This window comes from Delphinus delphis, chromosome 6 (genome assembly GCF_949987515.2).
Source record: "Delphinus delphis chromosome 6, mDelDel1.2, whole genome shotgun sequence".
In the NCBI taxonomy this organism is placed as follows: domain Eukaryota; kingdom Metazoa; phylum Chordata; class Mammalia; order Artiodactyla; family Delphinidae; genus Delphinus; species Delphinus delphis.
In genome coordinates, this window is record NC_082688.1 from 23,751,714 (window position 1) to 23,758,010 (window position 6,297).

Sequence of the window (6,297 nt, forward strand, 5' to 3'; positions counted from 1 at the left end):
CTAAATCATTTTTGAAGTGCTATTTAAAGGATTATGGCATCCAATCCTCCACTAGTCCCACAGCATCATGGCGGAGCGAGAGAGATTAACATCATACAGGTATCCTCCGGAAAACTGTAAGTTCTCTTTCTTAAAAAGCATTTAAAGAAATGGTGAAAATACTGCAGTGTTTACGTTCATGCCCATTTTGGAGTGAAAGCAACTGTTAAGCAAGTAAAATCAGAGGGATATTGAAACTGAATTTCCTTTCTATTTTTATAATAGGGCTCTACCTCCAAAAGGGACACTCATTGTCCAGAAAATCTGTTTTAAAAGAAGTTGTAGAATTTCCAGAAGAGCCTCACATAAAAATGAAAAAAAAAAATGAACAAGAGGGTTAATAGTGGAATGTGAATACTGTTTGCAGTTACACTGTTTGAACTATGTTTCTATGATGACATGTAGGGATATTCACAATAAAAACAACATGGTTTGGGGGCTAATTCAGACATCCGTGTAAACCAACTTCGGTCTCAGTGCCTGAATAACGTCTGTACCTCAACCTGAATAAATAGAAGAGATTTTGAGGTTCAGGCAGTATGTTTTCAGAAGTGTTGCCTAAAAATGAGCTTCAGCAGAAATAAAAAAATTGAACAAGACCAAAGCAAGCCTAGCATCAGCAGCAATCCGGTGGAGAGAAAGGTTATGGCCTGTTGATGCCATAGGCGTGCCAGGAAGCGGTCTGGGGGCCTCAGCTAACCCTCACGATGTTCAAGGCTAGTTCGAAAGCAAAGAACTAGAGAGAAAAGATAACATGAGGGTGGAGTGTAAATGTCATGTTTTCAAGACATTTTGCCAGGAGAGAGAGAGAGAAAAAAAAAAAAAGGAAACCCAGAAAGTAAGGACCAGACCAGGCCTGCCCAACGACACATTCAGCTATGATACCAGGCAGGACATTTGCAGAGGAAGTGCTCTCATGGAGCGGGAATCCATTCAGTTAGGAGAGTACAAACGTTTGACAATTCTGTTCATGAAGTCAACCTGTAACATCTTTTCTTTTTAAGTATGAGGAGGTGAGACGGAGGTTGGGGACCCCCTTTTTAACCAAATGTACTACTCACTGTAATTTTTCATCAGATCTTTTGTTCTTTTCCCATTGAAGTTGCTGTCTCAATCCTTAAGCTCCCCTCTATTGCTTGGAAAAAATTCTTTTTTTGCAGAATAATATGTACTTGTGTGCATTCATGCTTCTTTGATCTTTCTAGAACAGAGGTCTCTCAGAGCTACTGAATGTGCTGGGACCTTGAGTCTCAGAGTCCTGCCAAGGTCTTGGGGCTGCAGGGATAGGGGCTGCCCTGTGTTCTGGTCTGTGCCCTGCTCTGCACTCTGCCCTTCCCCCCACCAAGGCATACTGGGCTTCCACCAGTGAGTTCATATGAATAAAACAGTTCCCGTTGCTTAAAACAAACCCCAAAAAATGGAATATCACTAAAATATTCAATCTTTTCATTTGACAAAGAGGAGAATTGAACTTCTCGGAAAATTATAATGAGTTAGTTAAAGGCAAACCAGCAATAGAAGCCAGGTCTATGGATAACTAGTTCTACCACACTGGTCTTCCTTTCCCTTTGTCCAAAGAAGTTGGGAGGGTCTTCTTCACGTCACCCACCCCCTATCTCCACTTAGCCCATCACTCATATTCACAGCCTTACCACATACACCACATCTTCCTCAAGGATAAAACTGCATATTACCCCTCTATAGTCAATCCAATTCTACAAACACTTTTTGAGTACCTTCTCTGTGCAGCCCTGTACCGGGTATTGGAGATTCACAAATAAATAAGACCTAATCCCTGCTGTCAGATACATATACAGCCTGTCATAACTAAAGGTATCTTATAACTGTACTACAGTAGAAATTTTCTCGAATATATTGTATTATAGAAACATGAGAGAAAAGGGAAGAAAACAGTCTGGCAATTCTTCTACATTAAACATAGAAATACTATATGACCCAGCAATTCCACTCCTAGCTATATATCCAAAAGAATTGAAAACAGGTACTCAAGCAAATATACATACGTGCATGCACTAGTCATAATAACCAAAAAATGGAAACAATCCAAATGTCTACCATCAGATGAATGTGCTATATCTATACCATAGAATATTATTCAAACATAGAAAGGCATGAATTTCTAATACTGTACTGTCACCATGCAAAGGAACCTCAAAAATATTGTATTATATAAAAGAAACTAGACACACAGGTCATATATTATACATGATTCCATTCAATATTCCACACAATGATTCTGTACATATGAAATGTCCAGAACAGATAAGTCCAGGGACACAGAAAGTAGGTTGGTGGTTGCCAGGGGCTGGGAGAAGGGCAATAGGGAGTGACTACTTAATGTGTACATGGCTTCCTTTGGGGGTGATGAAAATATTCTGAAACTGGATCATGGTGGTGGTTGCACAACATTGTAAGTGTACTAAATGCCACTAACTTGTTTAGATTGAAATGGCTAATTTTTTGTTATGTGAATAAGGGAAGGGTTCTAAAAAGGCTATGAAAGGGCCAGGAAGCAAGCTTATAGGCTCAACGGAGGATCAGCTCACACAAGCCTGGGATGTCTTCGGACTTTATCCTGGGAGAAGTGGGATAGCTAGTGAGGATTTTTAAGCAGGAGGATGACTTACTCAGATCTGTGTTTTAAACTGGACGTTGTCAATGGTGGGCTGACAACACTAGGGAGGGTCTAGACCGTGGGAACGAGATATATGGAGTCTGCTGGCCCAGTGAGAGAGCATAAAGAACGTACCAGGATATAAAATACCTGTCTGACATGTTTCTGTTAAGTAATCATAAGCATCTTCCACTAAATTTGAACTCAGAAATAGTCACTGGGATGAAAAATATTAGCCACAATTCTTTTAAAATCCATTTCTGAAACAGTTCAAGCCTGTATTTTTGCACATCCTACCCGCTCTGGCACCCAACAGAGTTTTCAAAGTAAAATTAACCTGCTTCCTTTCTCTGATGATTACTCATAAAGACTTGTCTTTGAGAAAATACTTCACCGAGGAAGATTTGGTGTTGATGACAGCAAACTGCAGTCCAAAAATACGCTCAGAAAAGTAACTATGATCCAAAATTAATACATGTATTTCCTCAGTCTCAATGTTGGCCACTTTAGCATGTCAAGAAATACTGCACGCTGTAACTTTTTTAAAGTTGCCAATGGTATTACTCTGCACAGAGAATAAAAATCTGAATGGAACCAGAACAAAAATCTGACCTGCTGCATACTCTTCTAACTACCAAATTCAATGTACCCTAACCAAACCGTACAGAATCTATCAAACCAAACTTTGATCAAGTTGGGAATTCAAAAGATCTCTGTCTTGTCCGTGTACCTGCCAGTCAGCTTCCCCTTGTTTTTCATTCTGAGGGAAACTCCAAGACTGAGAGGTTTCCCAGACTCAGGACTTTCAGCAATAAAACCATTCAGGCACTTGGTGCTCACCTCCACGGAAACCTCTTCCAAAATTCCCTCTGGGATGCAGGATCAGTTTCACCTGGAAAGTAGACAAAAAACAGTAGCAGTGAAGAGGAGAGAGGAAAAGTTGGACATCGTTTGGCATCCATATGTGGAAAGAAATACATTCCAAGAGCAAGAATGTGTTGCACGTGAATCCGCAGACCCACAAGTTCACACCCATATGCCATGACAGGGATGTGGCTTTCAGGCTGGCGGCAAAGGAATGTTTTTTCACCTTCCAAATCATTCACTCAGCAAAGGCCTACAGAGGTCCTACCACTGACTAGGCTTGGGACCAAGTGTTGGGATCCAGAAATGAAGATGTGCTACACTGGTCCCTGGAGGTGCTCACGGGCTAGTGGTCAAGTAGAGGAGATGTACTGGGTGACAACCAAGTCTAACACAGCAATAATTAATAATTAGGGCTTCCAGCTTCCACGAGCCAGACATGTATACACATTATCTGTCATTCCCACAACTGCACCTCAAGGTAGGTATTATTATCCCCATTTTAAACATAAACAATAAAATAAAAACTGAAGCTCAAAGAGGCAGAACTTGCCCCAAACCACCCAGCTAGCAGTGGCAGAGGCAGGCAGATTTGGGGTGAGGCCCTTTTGATTCCAAAAACACCTACTCTACTCTTCACCAGTCCCTTTCACTGTGATGAGGGTTAAGATCAAGGTCATTCAGAACTTACTCCAGCCTGTCTTAGCCTTTCATCAGAGAGCAGCTGTATCTATATTGTGGATTGATAGCAAAATTGCCAGGTTTTAAACAGTCATGCTCATGACAAGGGCAGGGTGGGGGAAAGATAGATATTTATGTTTAACTAGCAGACAAATAGAAACCGCTATTAGAGGGTAGATCAAGATGGCATAGAGAGAAGAAAACAGGCTTCATGACACTGGATTTGCCTCTGATTTTCTTGGATAAGACATCAAAGGCACAAGTAGCAAAAGAAAACATAGACAAATTGGACTTCATCAAAATGAAAAACTTTTGTGCAATAAAGGACACTATTAACAGAGTGAAAAGGCAACCAACAGAATGGGAGAAAATATTTGCAAATTACATATCTGATAAGGCATTAATATCCAGAATATATAAAGAACTGCTAAAACTTGGGGACAAAAAAAAAAACCTGATTCAAAAATGGACAAAGTACTAGAATAGATATTTCTCCAAAGAAGATATACAAATGGCCAATAAGCACATGAAAAGATGCTCAACATCACTAATAATTAGGAAAATGAAAATTAAAACCACAGGGGACTTCCCTGGTGGCGCAATGGCTAAGAATCCGCCTGCCAAGGCAGGGAACACAGGTTCAAGCCCTGGTCCGGGAAGATCCCACATGCTGCAGAACAACTAAGCCTGTGCGTCACAACTACTGAGCCTGGCTCTAGAGCCCACAAGCCACAATTAATGAGCCCATGTGCCACAACTACAGCAGCCCGCGCGCCCAGAGCCGGGGCTCCGCAATAAAGAGAAGCCACTGTGATGAGAAGCCCACGCACCGCCATGAAGAATAGCCCCCATTCAGCAACAAAGACCAAACGCAGCCAAAAATAAATAAATAATTAATTAAAAAAAAAAAAAGAAAATCAAAACCACAATGGGATACCACTTCACATCCATTAGGATGGCTACCATAAAAAAAATAAAAGAGGGGGCGGAGTCAAGATGGCATACTAGGAGGACGTGGAATTCGCGTCTCCTCACAACTGGGGCACCTACTGGGCACCAAGGGGGGACCACAGACACCTAAGGGGATGGAAGGAACCCCCAGGGACCGGTAGGACGTGGGACTTGGGGGGAGTGATGGGGGAGGAGAAGTGGAGGCGGGACGGGACTGGCACCCGCCTCCACTTCCACAGGGGCAGCTGGGGGAGGGAAGAGATCCCACATCCGAAGGGGGAATTTGGGGGACCACTGGGAGGGCAGAGGATCCAAAGGGAGCGTGGCCAGGTTTCCCCTGCCCACTCGGGCCCCCAGGAGCCTGCTCAGATCCTGGGCCTAATCCTCTGCCCACTGAGACCCCCTCCAGCCGCGTGGGTCCTGAGGGAGTGGGAGGGAGGGAGGGAAGGGGGAGCAAAAGTAAAGGCCGGACCTCTGGACTGGCACCCCTGAGGGGCAGCTGGGGGAGGGAAGGAATTCCTACCCCCAATGGGACCCACCCACAGTTAGGGGTCCAGCAGGGACAGGGGAGACCCTGGGGGAGATGGTGGGGGAGGGGCACGAAGGAACAGAAGGGAACGGGGCCAGCGCTTTCCCTGTCCACTTAGGCACCAGGGAGTCTGTTGGGCCCCCGGGCCTAATCCTCTACCCTCAGAACCTCCCTCCTGCTGTGCAGAGCCCAAGCCCCGCCCCTACACCCCCACCCAGGGCCCCACCTCTACACTCGGAGACACCCTCTGAGACCCCCTCCAACCGTGCTTGGCCTAAACCCCACTCAGGGCCCTACCTCCAAACTCCGGCACTCCACACTCCAGAGGCCCTCCATTCCACGTGCTGCCTCACCCCTTCCCGGAGTAGGTCCTCAGCACAGGCCCCGCCCCATGCTTGAACATGCCTGGCCTAGGCCCGCCCCACACTCAAATGTCACTCCCCCTACCCCCTTAGGTCCCGCCCCACCCAAAACCCCACCCCTGCCTGAGTTCCACCCCCCACCTAAACTCCGCCCCAAGAGCCAAGGCTTTTTTTTTTCTTTTCTTTTTTCCTCTTTTAGATTGGGGTTCTGTTTTACCTTGTTGACTCATTGTTGT

At 44.7% G+C, this 6,297-nt stretch overlaps 1 long non-coding RNA gene across 1 annotated transcript in view; it reads right to left on the minus strand.

The window, feature by feature from the left end:
* LOC132426551 (uncharacterized) overlaps positions 1-6,062 on the minus strand; it is an 86,523-nt gene extending 80,461 nt beyond the window's left edge. The window contains exons 1-2 of the long non-coding RNA XR_009519723.1: positions 5,997-6,062; positions 3,515-3,566 (exon numbers count right to left, since the gene is read on the minus strand). This is a non-coding gene — a long non-coding RNA (uncharacterized lncRNA). The remainder of the gene's footprint in view (positions 1-3,514; positions 3,567-5,996) is intronic.
* Positions 6,063-6,297: the final 235 nt, after the last annotated feature.